The following is a 14,682-nucleotide window of genomic DNA, read 5'->3' on the forward strand; positions in this document are numbered from 1 at the left end:
GTTAGACGAAAGTGTTAAAGCAAAAAAACGGAGGAGACTTCATACAGCCAACTGTGCAGCACCATGTTGTCTTTTATTAAATACTGTTTGCTTTTTTAATACTTTGAGACAAAACTAAAAAAAAGAGCAAAAACCATCAGACGTTTCAGTTTGGTTGCAATATCAAGAGTCTTACTATTATTATTATGATTAAACTTCATCATTTCTTCTGAACTGCCTTTGCTAAGAATCTTACATGTCAAATTTCTGTCAAGACTTAGTCACTGATGGGCAGTCCAAGCAGCTTTTTATCCCCACCTACATAGGGGGATCTGCGTTCTGATTGATCTATCCCCCCGTCAATCAACAAGCTGCTTGGGCGGGCGTGGTGTCTCCAGGGTTGACCTCCTCTGCCGTGATTGGTTCCTCAGCTCCTCCTTTCCTGTAGCTGATTGGCGGAGACTGCGACCCGCACCTCTCGCGGTGTCTCGCGTTAGCGGCGGAGTGCAGGCAGAACTGTGGCTCCGCGGTTGTGATCCGAAGATGATGTTTCTGTGGAGACCCGAGCACCTCTCTCTGCACGCCGCTGAAGGAGAAGCACTCTTCTGCTGAGAGACGGCTAGTGAGAGGCCTCGCAAGGACCGAACAGTATTTAATATCCCGCGCAAGACTGAACAGGACGCATCTCGACTGAACAGTGCACAGGTGGGTATGAGGGGTAGACTTCTGCAGTTATAAATATGCCTTTATTCGTGGCTGGAGAGTTAGAATACAACATTGCCTTGGATGAACAGCACAGTGATTGCTGCCTTCTCTGTGCTGGCTGTAATACGGTTTCAGCTGTCTTGTGCTTTTTGGATATTTTAAATTTAATTTCACAGTAGTTACGTGAAACCGTACGGACTTTTCTGAAGCCTTTAATCTCTAAAAGGTTAAGGGGGCAGCGTGCTTCATTGAGATAAATACGTTTTAACATATAACACATGACACAGAATCCGCTATCTTTTAAAATAAAGTGCCGTTGTTATATTTAGAAATCATGGATTAATCCGATTTATTACCATTGCTATAAAAAAAACCCCATCGTGAATATGTCTGGGTTTTAACACACCAGCAAAAAAATCTGAACTCGATACATTACAAGACCTGTCAGATAGAGTTCCTCCTGTCTCTGAGCAGGATACTGCGAACAGTGTTGTTGAACACTGGTTTTGTTGACTGTCCCAGTCTTTATATTGCGGAATTCTCTAAATTGCCGAACGCCGTTCGTAAGGCACAGACTAGGAAGGATGTGGCTTTGCTACTTGAAAAGCTGCACGCCTTGCAAGTGGCTCAATACGCTATGTTAATAAATGTGTCCACTTACTCCGCAATGTTATTGTTTTGCGAATGCTATGTATGTTTAGATAAGCAGTACACTCGGTGACACGGTTTTACATTTTCACTCGCTGGTTTGCTGGTTTCGTTTTGTCTAAACGGAGCTAAACAGCATCTGTCGCTCACAGGAGTCTCTCTAAAAGTGTTTTCATTGAGCTGCCGAGGCGCGCCGTCGGGCAACTCTTTGGAGTGTGCCAAAAGCACACCACAGCCTCGGTTCAAAGAAGAATTTTTTTTCTTTTAAGTTTGAAACATTTGGATCACCAAGGTCGTCAATGTGTACCTGCGGTTTCTCGGAGCCAAAAAGAGTTTTGCAACGCGTCACATGAACTGTGTAAATAGTGCCAGCCTGAGTTGATCTCTGTTCTACAGCAGACACTCCTACAGTATGTGCAGATGTCTGGGCGTTGGCATTTGGGTCTGATCTGTGTCACAGTCCACGGCCGTGATGGTAAAATATAGCTGTTATTTTTTCATCCAAGAGCTGTGCTATGTGAAGTATAAAAAAAGCTGATTTTTTTCTTGTTTAAGGACTCGCTGTTGTTATCGTGAATCCTTTTTTTTGTTTGAATAGGGCTGACCTCTACCTCTCCTGACCTGGAGTTTTAAGATACCCACCCAGTCTCAAACTGCACTGCAAAGTACACAGTATTCACATCACGCAGTCTGGTAGCTGTTTTTAGGACTAATACATCTTTTGCACAAACTGAGCTTGTGTGTGTGTGTTTGTGCGCCACAAGGCTGAAATTAACATCACCTATTACACTCCTGTAACCTGCTTCAACTATCACAACTCTTTCAAACTTCAAGATATGGCAGTATTCCCTGTTGAGACCCCCCCCCCCCTTTGCAATGGTGTTTGATCCATTTCCTGTTTTAAGAGCTGCCAGCCCTTCAACAAGCAAAAACAAGATGCAGGATGTTTCAAGGTTGTTCCCTTTGTGCAGAGTGAATTTGCATGGAATTGCATTGCTTTGCTGTAGATCTCATGCAATCTGTGCAAGTGTATACAAGCTGGAAATCCTGGAGTGCTGTGTAAACTGCCACGTTTCCCTGCCATCCAAAAACTGCAGCTGAGTAGATGTCACCGGGGTACGGCTGTGGTGATCTGTGCAGGTTGTAGGTCACAGATGTTTTGTATGAAGCTGCTGTTGCATGGACGCGTCTGTGAGAAAATACCACACTGACTATGATATCAGGCTGCCTGTGTGCCTCATTGAGAATAGCCCACTTCCCTGTTATCCTAATAATGTGGTGAAGTGCATCAGACAATAAAATTGGATTCTCTTTTTTCATTACATCCAGTGTTACTGTAAAGTGACAAGAAAAATGGTCTTCAGTTCCCTCCTTGACTTGGCTGCTGGCGATCAATAAAGAAATCTGAATGCCACAGTCTCCATTTCTTCAGTCTGTTTTTTTTTCCTGTGCTGCAGTTGGTTTTGATTTTTTTATGATTCTTTGAAAAGTCAGTAATTTGAAGACTTCCCCTCTTTCATTTAAACATGGTGTAGTAGAGACCGCTGGCTCAATGAGACAGTAAACACAGTGGCATTACAGGACCGAGGCGATTCTCTCCATCCAAAGGAGTTGTGTTGCATTGTGAACTGATGGACATAAAGGAAGCAGCCCTGTTTTTTTCATAATGACAGAGAACGCTTAATAGTACCTGCAAGTGATTTATGGTCGGTGCATGCTCATGCTTTCTCATTTAAGGAGGTCGTACTGTAAAGAACATCCATCCATTTTCTAACTCGATCCAGGGTTGTGTGGGTGTGGGAGCCTAACCCGACAAGCAAGGCAGGATGAAAAAAGCATTCTTTCCTAGAAATATGTGTTATACAGGGCATGGAAAAATGTTTAGTCCACCCACAGTGATGCCAAGTTAAAGTGTTTCACAGCGCTAGAGCCTCTAATATCCTGCTTTCTGTAATAGTAAGTGAACTGGTAGTTAAAGATTCCCCTGTCAATAATAGGTCAGACCCCTAGTGTGTGGAGCATCATTACTCATTACATACTCATTTACAGAGGTGGGTGGACTGGGGCAATCAGGTTTAACTGCCTTGCCCAAGGACAGAATAGTAATATATATTTATATTGGATACTTGATCTCAAAACTCTCAGGTCATGGTTTCTAGAGCGCCACTTGTCATGCACAGAAATACACAGTATTGATGCATAATGGCTCTACTGTACTTTCCAGCTTGAAAACTGAACGGGTATGTGGTAGTCTAGTTGCAAAGGTCTTGCAAGTGTTGCACCCCATTGTATAGTGGACCTGCACTCTGAAAGCTTTAGGTAGAGGTTGACAAGAGCAAATGTAGGTGCTGTAGTGAGCGTGTGAGCCAGCTGCTACATGTTTCCTCTTTCTGGCAAACATGTGCATACCTGTTGTAATTGGGTCTGGTTTTCTGTGCTTGTCTGAACATGTTTTGGCTTGTTCTATCTTTGGCTTATGCTATCGGGGATTTAGACATAAGGATACGTCAGGTTGACATGGTTTTTAATAGTCACTTCCTGAATCTAAATTTTAAATGTCTTTGAACTGTTTAATGTTTTTTTTTGTCAAATAAGAATGTGTCAAGATAGGGCTCTGAGGATTGCTTACTAGGCAGCTGGCGTGGCAGTTGATGGCTAGGAATATAGTGGCTGTCTGCTTGTGTTAGCTTGCTAGTCGGCTGTGGATTTTAACTGCATCTCTTTAGATTTGTGGAAGAAAAATGCACCAACCAGCCACTGTTCTAAAGATGAGTGCTCATAAAGTTGAGGAATGATAACATTTTCCCGATTTAATCTCTTAAGCAGCGTATTATCAACTTAGACACCCTGTTGAGCCTTTAATTAGCCATGCAATGCGATTGCTACGAGGTTCATAACATCAATTAAATAATGGGCCTTGCAGACAGATTTTTTTGGCACACTTTGTTAATGAATCTTTCCGTTCTTGAACTTCTAATGTGGTGGCAAGATTAAGTTAGTATGACGCTAATGTGTCTTTGTAGGCAAACTCTGTGGGTATTTACAGCGCTCCCTTCATGCATGTTTCCGAAGGTGCTTGGTGACGCAGTTCAATGTGTACGACTCTGGCTGAAGCGTGCTTGGCACTGGGAGGGAAGGGGGCCGTCTCAGACAGGGAGAGGCTGCTGAAAGAGGGCTTGAATTCATTTCAATGAGATGAAGAAAAATGACCTGCCCCTTGGCCATCAATGGGAGAAATCTGCCTGCAGCAAGAGGATTCTTTTCATCCCACTTTAAAGCATTCTGATGTGAAGGTCACCTTACAAAAGTCATTCTTTTATTTGCAATTGAAGACTTTAGCTTTTTAAAATGTTTTTTTTTACATTTTGTGCCTATAACACTGGCTTTGCAACAGTCTTAATTAACTGTGTCCCCCTGAATAAAAGATGTTTATCTTAATTTCAAAATTTGAGCTGTAACCTATGAGTAATACATCATAACTCATATGGATTCAAGGGATGGGAACCTAAATGCATCTCAAATCTGAACATGCAGACATCAGTTTTAATTAGCAGCCTGCAGTGCAGTTAATATAACACTAAAGTTCTGTTTTTTAAAAAGCATTTCTGCGCTTTCACAAGAGCCAGAAATGGACACTTGTGTTTTGAAAGGCAAGGCTGTTTGGAAATTGGGGACAGGAGAGATATAATAACATTCTGATAATGATGGTCCTAACCCTTCTTCCATACTGGGAACATCTCAGTAGCTAAGGTGTCATGACACACTTCTCACGTACAGTACAATACTCTCTCCTGTTGATTGGTGTGATGGCCTTTTTTTATTTGCACCATCCTGGAATAGAATTCTCCCTGAAAGCTGGAAGTGTCAAGGAGAAATCAGACTGCACCTTTCTGGTTTGATTATAGGTCCATCTTTGAGTGATTTGGGGGAAACTCGGGAGTTCAGTTTGTCAGTTCGGGAAATATTTTTCTGCTCAGGCAAAACTGACAGCACGTAGAGGCATACATAAGCAGGCAGAGTAGCAGACTTTTAGCAAAGGCATGTTTAAAGCTTTAGAATAGAAACTTTCTATGTGCACTGCCTTCATGGTGTTGCTTAACGTTCTCAAGATTAGCCCTGGGAGTTTGTGACACAGTGGCTTCAATTACAGTCTTGGGATCTGAATGTTATCTCTTCGTTCAGTCTAGCGTGACAATGTCTTTTGAAGTGTATACAGTCTTAATCTAGGGGCGATTACGCCAACAGGTCTGTGCTGCGCTGACACGCTGGGCGTGGTGCTGCATGGTGCTCTGCTGCTGTCCGTGCTGCTTCTGGGCTGCCCGACAATACGGGAGCCAGTACTTAAGATATGGTTTGCTGGAAGCTTTCATAACCTAAATAGAGCTGTATTTAAAAAAAATGTCCTGCCGTCCCTGGCTGAATTGCATGCGGTAAGGTTGTGTGGAATCATCCTGAAACTGTAGCAGTTTCTTGCACAAACCTTTTATTTGATTGAGTGGGGGGTGAGGGTTAATTTTGGTTCCCAAAAAGACTGGTTCTTTTTTTGCAGCTGTCATAAGGAGACAAAACGATGCAGCAGTATTCACCTTTGTTACGTTGATTGGCATGTATTAGGCAAGGTTTAAGATTTGGCAAATGGGGATACACATTTATTTTATTTCTTCTGTAAAACTTTTATTAGCCATGTCCCAGAGCCAGTAACTTCATGGTCGTATTAAGTATTAATACAATGCAGCAGGACTTGGCACATTGATAAATTCAAGCGTGGAAGTTGCAGTATGCTTTTAGTAAAGAATGTTTAGTCTGCATAATAAAGTAAATAAGTAGTTAAATAGTCAGCCAACATTGCCAGAAATGACTGATGTCGTTGTTGCCTGCTGTAGTGAGACAGCTGCTGCCCTTGTTAGCATTTGTCTTTACAGCACAGTGAGAGCGTCTCGCCACTGCCCTTCATCATTTATTTCCTCCGCGATCTGGAGAATAATGAGACAAGTATCGAAGGTGCTAGCTTTAGGGAGGAATCGAGACATGAAGTGGACAGAGGGGGGAATCAGATTTAGCTATCAACTGATTGAGTTGGTTTTTGTGCCTTATAAATCTTGACAACATCTGAAAAGTATTCAGTTTGTTTTTCAGGTAATGAAATCAAACTGTATCTCTTAGCGAGATATTCATCCGTGTCCTTCCTGTTTCTTTCAATAACTCATAAGCTGCATGGGTATCAGAAAATGCTGAAGCCAATCTCCAGAGGTAAAGCTTGGGGTTGTTAGCATGCTGTAATAAATGAGTGTTAACCTTGTGTTTGTGCGCCTGGTGGTATGAGTATGACAAGGTCAAGCTGTCGACAGCGACAGGGTTATGAGAGGCTGCTATGAAGTAACTGGTGATTCACCTCTCATGTGCGTAGCAGGTGTTGGTGGTGCTGGTCCTGTCTGAACTGCTTGTCCCCCAGTGCCGCTAACAGAGTTAGCCACGTTCAGTTTGCCTTGCTGCTGAGTGGTGCTGCACCTGCTTCCTACCTCTCTCACTGCAGATGAAGCCAATCTGAATGCAGGAGCTGTCAGACGGTGACCTGTAAGGTTCTGTGCAGAGAAGACAGTGTATCCACACTGTGTAGCATTCTGAGGTTTGAGGGAACACATCGGCTGTTCTGCTAAAGAGCACTGTCAAAATAAAATTACCATATTTGTTGTGGAAACAAGATGTGTGCGATAAAACGTTAAAATATCATGCACAGAATGCAGCGCCTGATGGGAAGGGTAGTTATTTGATGATGGCAGGAGTCTGTAGCTAAAAGGAAACAAAAAATCTTTGTAGTCCCACCTAATTAAAGCTCCCATATGTTTTGAGTTTGCATGAATGATAATGGTTTGCTACCGTGTGCTGCGGGTGTTTGAAGCCGGAACATCCTGGATAACAGTCAGTGCATGAATTTTTCAGTTTAGACTTTGAAAACGCAACAGGCTGTGTAACGCCTAAGTGTTTGGCCTTTCTTACACCCTTTTTAAGGGTGCAGTGTTACACTAGCCAGGAGTCTTGTTGGGTAGCGAAAAAGTCTTGCTGAAATGTTCTGTAGTATAAAAGGTTAAACATGGCTGTGTAGCCTGGGTCTTGCACGACTTTTCTTTTTTTAGTCTTCATAGTCCGGCTGCCTAAGGGGGTGCGTGTCTTAAAGAAAACTCTGTATTCAAATTGAAATTAAATTTCATGCCTAGACAACAGGATTCATTTCTAAAAAAAATGTAATAACGAAGAGACTTGTAGACTGGGGAAGTTAAATGTTTTCTCGATACATTTGTGAACCTTTCTTGTTGTCTCTTCCTGTTCTTTTCCCATTGTTCCTCTAAGGTGACAGTAAAGGTATTGGCTAAACGTTTCTTTTACCTCCAGAACAAAGTAAGAGTTTCTTTATGTGTGAAAATGCAGCACCATTTGCTTGGTTTGCGTTTTGCATCTGAGGTGAAAAATAGTGCTGGACTGTCTTTCTTGTGAAGGATACAAGGTTATATGAAAATCTGTTCTAAAACCACTTCATTTAAATTCCGGCTTCATTAGGACACTAATTCCCTGTACTGACACACAAATTGTGCCAGTAATAACTAATCTGCATTCCAAAGAAACTATTTAAAGCGCATAAAAGAAATGCTATCAAAACATAATTAAAGAGTTGGTTCTAATCAGGAATTTCTCCTGCTTTGCATTTTAAGATGTGCAAACTTCCCCCCTTCCTTTAACTTTCGAGGGTGCAGTTTGGGCTCAGCGGACGTCTAGGCAGAGTTTTAATTAAGATGCATGTGATTTTTCTTAAGACTAATTACAGACTTGGGGGCCAAGGTGTTTAGTAAGTTTGTTGATTGTGTTTTGTGTTTCAGTGTGATTTCCAGAAGACTCTGAGGTAATCCTGGAGGGTAAATTGATGTTCACTGTACCAGATAATGAATGCTGTTTTTAATACAGCAGCACAGAGGTGTGTTAATAAGAGTCTGAGATCATGGAAGGAAGATGATGATAATAAAAGCATGAGATGCCATTGGATGCTGTCCATGGTTTAGCTGTAGCTCAACTTTATGCAAAACACTCCTTTGTTCTTGCAGAATGTAGTACGCGGTTTAATTCTGCAGGGTGAGTATGTTTAGCTTGCAGTCAGCGCAGCATTTTTCTGTACTGGGCTCCTGGAGTCATGAGTCTGTACTGATAACCTTCATTTTTCACTCGACCTCACAGTCCTTGCACACATCTTTATTAAAAGAGGGTTGAACTTGTTTTTGATTTATGCTTGTGTCAACAACTGTAGATCTATATGCAGAGGCCTCAACATTTATCCACAGCCTCAAACAGCTCAAACTGTGCATTCAAAATTTTTTGTTAGACGTGAAAGCTAAAGAGCCTTACGACTCTCAATCTTGTATGGGCAAATGAAACATTTGTAAAGAAGTTATTTATATTTTTGAAAAACCCAGTCTTTGTGAAGAACGCTCTGGTTTTGGTAACTTGCCAGACCGCTTTCTCGGCCACACGCCTGGGCAAAACCATCTAGCGTGAGATGGACACCAAAGATGGAGTCCAAACTGGAATATCGTACAAGTGTTTTTAAAACCGTCACAGTTGTTGAGGTTGATAAAAAAAGATCTGGCATCTCTGAGCAGTGACTTTGTCCATAGGGACATGGTAAAAAGCATTTTGCTCCTGCATTGTGCATCCTTTGATGCCCAGTGGCAGGCAGTCAAGGTGGCTTCTAAATGCTGATGCAAACTTGGAGGCCTTGTGAGGCTAGCAGATGAACCAGTGGTATAAAAGAACAAGAGCATTAATTTAGCAGAATTCCAATATTAAGATGGTAAGAATATATCTGAACATTGCATTTGAAGAAATGCATATTAATACATGCTGTTGACTTACTGAGTCCTTTTCAAGCATTACCAAATTTGTGTTCATAAATGGTGAAAACTCTTGATGCACACGCCTGCCTTTTCTTGGCTAAATCAATATTTAGTTGCACATCATCAAAGGTATGAATAAACGTGGAGATTTTGTCTTTGATACCAGCATGTTAGGACTCCTACTGTGTTTAATAATTGTTTAATGCTGGAGCTCAACATTATTTTGGCTTTAACTGTGCAAAGTCCTGCAGGTCAGCGGCTCAAATGCGACTTTAATAATTAAGCCCACTGTAAACCCTGGGAAGCTTAAACTGCAGCACAGTGGTTGTCTGGCCCACTAGCAGTCCCAGATCATCCAATACCCCTGTATTTTACTCCACCTGCTTTGTTAAAGCTGCATAAATGTGGTAAAAGGTGCTGTATTTTAGCAGGAGTACAAAGGGCTATGAATATAAAACACTCTAATGGATTGGAGACATTATAGATCAATAAAACCCACTGCCAATGAAAGTTTACAGTGCCCGCCACCCTTCTAATCAATATTTCTCCTGTGTTGCTGGTTTAAAATAGAAGAGCTTGTGAAAGTTGAGCTGGCCTGTGCAGAAACCTGCAATAGTTTGTTTGAAAGATATGGGTGGTCTGGTTTTGGAGAGAGAATAATGCAGGCTTATGTATTATGTTTTTAATCATTTGGTTTAATGGATATGCGGGGTGCTGTAAGGCTCTTTCACAAAGATCTATCCTGTGGCTGTGGAGTGTTTCAGGAATGCTTAAATTGAAAGCTCTGTTTTTTTTGTAGATGAGCATTTTTATATTCATAGAACTCCTCCAGGCCTTTTGGAAATGTCATTAAAAGCCAAGCAAAAGAATAACCATTGATTGCCTCTCAAAAAGGGGTATAGTGGAAGAAGTATGCTTATAAAAATTGATCCTGTACTGTGAACTGTGACCACCCTTAGTGTACAGCAAAATAATTGCTGTATCCATTCTTCTTCTTAGAATGTCCCAGTCTGCTGGACACCTGTTGCCTATGTTGCGAATGGTGGTCAGCTCATTTTTGTTTCTGTGATGGTGGGGTTTTGAGGGTGGTGATGTGAATGGAGCCTGTGATTGAACTTGCCTAAATGTGTTTATTCTTATCTTAATTTTAAAAAGAGCAAAATAATTCGATTGTGGGGAAAAAGAGACCTGGCAGAGGTCAGTGTTTGAACATGCACTGCTTAAGACCATGTTCATGAGGGCATGAGGGTTTTGGGGTCTTCAGCACCACGGACAGGGAAGGCGCCCTGTTTTCACTGTGGTGTGGGGAACCAAGCCCAATATAGGGGTTCAGGCCATGTGAGGTGTTTGAGTGGACATGAAGTTCAGGCTGCTATATTTCTTACACCGGAGGGCACTTACCTCAATACTCCAGTAGTCCAAGGTAAAACCTGCAGGTAAAACGGAGTCATTATAGAAAACTTTCAGTTGTTAATTTTTGCAAGATTTGAAGATTTGTATCATATCTCCAAAGCTTTCATTGAGTACCATGTGACGAGGAATTCTGTTTTCTTCATGAAATGTGAAGTGTCTTTGCAAAATGTTTACCAAAACAAAAATGTTTTGGCCTGAATTCCCCATGTACCTGTTACTCTGTTGCTTAGATATTTTATGCAATCTTATTTTATTTAGCTTTTTCTGAGATGGTATGGTTTTAAGCTTGGACCGGATATTTACTGCTTTGGTTTTTTTAAAAAATGTCCCAGGACTCCCTTGGAAACAAGGTGTTATTTCTGCTTAAATGAAAAGACCAAGACGGTTGAAATCTTCTGTGTGGCACGTCTTGCCTTGTGACTGTGATTTAACAAATCTTGGTGAGTAAAACTCCTATCTACAGCACACAGCTGGCAGTCAGTCTGTTATCACAGTTGCTTTGTTTTTTGACGGTAATTACTTTCCACAGACCTGTGAATTTAAAAACTTTGCTAAAATTTCCATCTCAGAAAATGCTTATCTGGTATCAAGAATTCAGAAATAATTTTCCTTCAAAGCATATTGCTTGTTGACAATTAACATATTCTTTTTTTGAGTCGTGGGGATTGCATGTAAATATTAATATGCGAGTCAATATTTGTACTGGTGATGTTCACACTGCAACAGGTTTGCTTAATGTTCTAACTAGGAAAGATTCCAAACTGCATTATGTACTTCAGACATTTTCTGGTGTGTGTTGTTATATTTGGCATCACCAAGTTTTTTTAGTTGAATAAGGATGTCAGATAATCTGTTAAACAAGTGAAATATTCACATGACCTACATGCCTTTGTTTCGAGTGCTGGGGGAGGTGACTTCAATCTGGTTGCATTCTAGCCTGGGGCAAGTTAATTGGAGTTTTATGACAAGCACAACCCCTCCCACTTGCCTCTAGGAGACTGGTTCAGAGGCTCTACTGCCCGAGATCTGACCAGCTCTTCTACAGGAAAGCTATTTTAGGGGCTGTGAAACACATGGTTCACAAACTGAAGCCAGACAACTGTAAATCTCCCCATTGTGGGGCTGCCAATAATTCCTGCTGCACTGGGAAAGGCTGGAACTGTGAACGCCTTAAAAATGCCTTTTTCATTTCACTGGACTCTTACAGACATGCTATCGTAGTTCCTAATTCCAAAATTTACAATCTTCCAAGTCCTCGGTAAATATGAACAATTTGAGTTACTAATCGTTTTGATCATATCTGCCACTGAAGTGTTAACTAGACCTTTCTTTCACTGGTCCTTCTTTAAATGGAATTTTTTCTTCACTGAAACAATGGATGCTGTCATTAATATTGGCACCTACTGTACCTCTACAAAAGGTTTAGCTAGCCTTATTGATGACTCATTCCTCTGGGCGTGGATTGCTGAAGGTTTTCTCTGCTCATCATTTTTTTTCTTATTTCTTTAAGCATTTCATTTGGGGGGGGGGGTGTTCTCTCATCAGATCAACACTACATCTTACTTGAACGTCTTGTGCAGTTCACCTGGAGTTCCTGAGGAAGTTGCTGCCATTATTTTATCCTCCTTTATCCTCTTGTGAGGGCTCAGAACTCTTGGTGGGCAATAAAGCAAAATGTCTTAGATGAGCTTGAAAGGCCCCTCCCTTGCACTTGCACTAGGCTGAACTGAACCTCAGGTTCTGCGTTTTCTGTTGTCTTGGGATCATAGAGCATCTTCTCAATAGCCGTTGTGAGTCACGTGCAGCTCGGGCATATGCAGCAATCCAGTTCCATTTCATTCACCCCAGGGAGAAGTGTCCTCTCATTTTAAACCCTCTTTATTCCCGCCTCCTTTGCAACCTCTTAATGTTCGATTGCAGAACAGATGTCAAAACAATGACCGGCCTCCGCGTGTGTTTTGAAGTGTGTTTGTGCAGAAACACAGCAGCCTTCAGTTCAGTCTCTGCGTGAGTTTCCTGTCCAGAGGGAGAGAGTTTCAAACTGTGCCACTGGAGTGTTGCGTTCAAGCTGTGCCTTCGTGACTGTTTTTTGTTTGGTAACAGATTTTCTGTCACTTTTTCCCATTTGTTCCTAAGAGAGCTAACAGTAGCTAAATGGATCAGTTGTATTTGTTATGCCCTCCAACATCTCTGGGTAGAAACCTTTTTTGTTGAGTGTTATTTCCACTCTTCAAGGGGGGGAGGCTTCATCACCATCTGTGCAGTAAGGGGTAGGTTGTGTTTCTCTAGGCCACTGAACGCTGGTGTTTTGAAATGTTTCTGTGGTTGCTTAACTAATCCCATGTAATACGGAGGTGTAGTGAGTTATCTAAACAAAAACAGAAATAAAAACTTTATGGCCACCATTTAGATTTGTTAGCAAAACTGAACTAATTTATTATCAACAGTGCATCTTCCTTCATGAAAAATAACAGTAGATTTGCATTTTGAATATGTAAATTGCAGGTCACACCATTCCCGTTTGCACAAGCCCACATCTTCCTCTATCTGTTTCCTTATCTATTCCTATGTTTTAGACATTGTGCTGAACCACTTTTATCAAGTAGTTATGCTCAAATTTCCCGTACTGTGTACCGGATTCCGAAGTGAGAGGAGATTGAGCTTTCAGATGTGTTCTTTGCATGGGTGTCATAATTAAGTGTTATTTGATATCATGTTGAGTTAGTTAAAGTTAAAACAATTAAAAGAAAAAAAAATAAAACCATCTTATTTACAGAAATTGTATATACAGAAATGTTTTTCCACACGATGGAAATTTTGTCTTTCACTGGAAGAAAGGTGAATTTCAATATTGCCTAACTGATCAAAATACAAATATTGTAAATGGTATTGCTTCCCTGTGTTTTAGATATGCTTCTTTGATTATAAGATAAAAAAACTGATCAGATTTTGAACAGCCTTTGTTGTTTAGCTGGAATTTCTTTTAGAAGGGTTCCCTCTGTTCTTATGTGAAGTGAAGAAGAGTTTGTGGTTTGGAAGACTGCATCTGTGACACAGGTGGTGAAGATCACAGTCAGCACTGCCTGGGCAGTCTGATTTTGGGTTGTTTTCTCTCTCCCAGCGATCATAAAGGTTCCTTTTTCCTGCAGTTTCTTGGCACTGATGTCTTATTTAATCCCTTTAATAGCTGTCTTTACAAGTTAGTGCCCGATCCTCCCTGTTTTGAGATGTACAGAGCATGTCTTTCAAGTTTCTTTTCTTAAAGTATGAATTACCATTTTCCCCGTAGGGAACCCTAAGTGACAAAATACACCATTGATTTTGCAAATTACCTTTAATTCTCTTCCCAGAAAAGAGCCACCCTGCTTATAAAAGGGGACTTTTATCTCCCGCCTGGGATCGAGAATGTGGACTCTGTTGGGGGAGCTGGCCTGTGTCCCATTCGGCAGCTCCTCCATAAAGATGGCTCGCTTCACTGGTTCCCCACTTCATAATGGCCCTTGTTGAACAGCTTTTGTGCCATTCAGGGTCCCCAGACTGATAAAACACTTCTGGGTCAGGCGAGGTGCTGTTTGTAATTTGATAAATGTATTGCCAAGCAGTGGCCAGGCTTTCTGATATTGGGTCCCAGCATACCCTACAGTATATATAAACACACACAATGCGTGCATAGTGATCTTTTAGCATACATCTTATGTTCCACAGGCACAGTGTGTTAATTCAAGCTTAGAAATATACTCTCTGGACTGCATTGGCAGGACAATCACATACCACTAAAGACCCATTTCATGCTGCAGAGTGGCCCATGCTTCATCGCACCTGTAAACAAATGGACATGCATTACTTGTGCCATCTCTTCCCGAGATGAGATAGCAGTCTTATTGTAAGGTGATGTAAGTTCATCGCTACTGTGAAAGCTTTGAGGTGGTTTAAAATCCAACAAAACAGGCCTGAAGTGCTGCTTGAAGATTACAGGGACACAGTTCAGAGTCGAGTAGCAAGAGGTTTCTAAGAAAGAAAATACTTTACCCAGTTTTTTTCATTGCTGTGCATCTTG

The 14,682-nt window shown here is 41.3% G+C and overlaps 1 protein-coding gene across 2 annotated transcripts in view; it reads left to right on the forward strand.

Moving 5' to 3' along the window:
• Nucleotides 1-518: 518 nt before the first annotated feature.
• The window catches only part of LOC148831362 (D-glucuronyl C5-epimerase B-like), a 64,843-nt gene continuing 50,679 nt past the window's right edge, over nucleotides 519-14,682 (forward strand). Inside the window, exon 1 of one of the 2 annotated variants that reach the window (XM_088922449.1) lies at nucleotides 519-684. The gene's annotated coding sequence lies outside the window, so the exon portion shown is untranslated. The remainder of the gene's footprint in view (nucleotides 685-14,682) is intronic. The other variant, XM_088922450.1, reaches the window with a different exon arrangement.

Source organism: Atractosteus spatula, chromosome 7 (assembly GCF_055471065.1).
Source record: "Atractosteus spatula isolate fAtrSpa1 chromosome 7, fAtrSpa1.hap1, whole genome shotgun sequence".
Lineage (NCBI taxonomy): Eukaryota > Metazoa > Chordata > Actinopteri > Semionotiformes > Lepisosteidae > Atractosteus > Atractosteus spatula.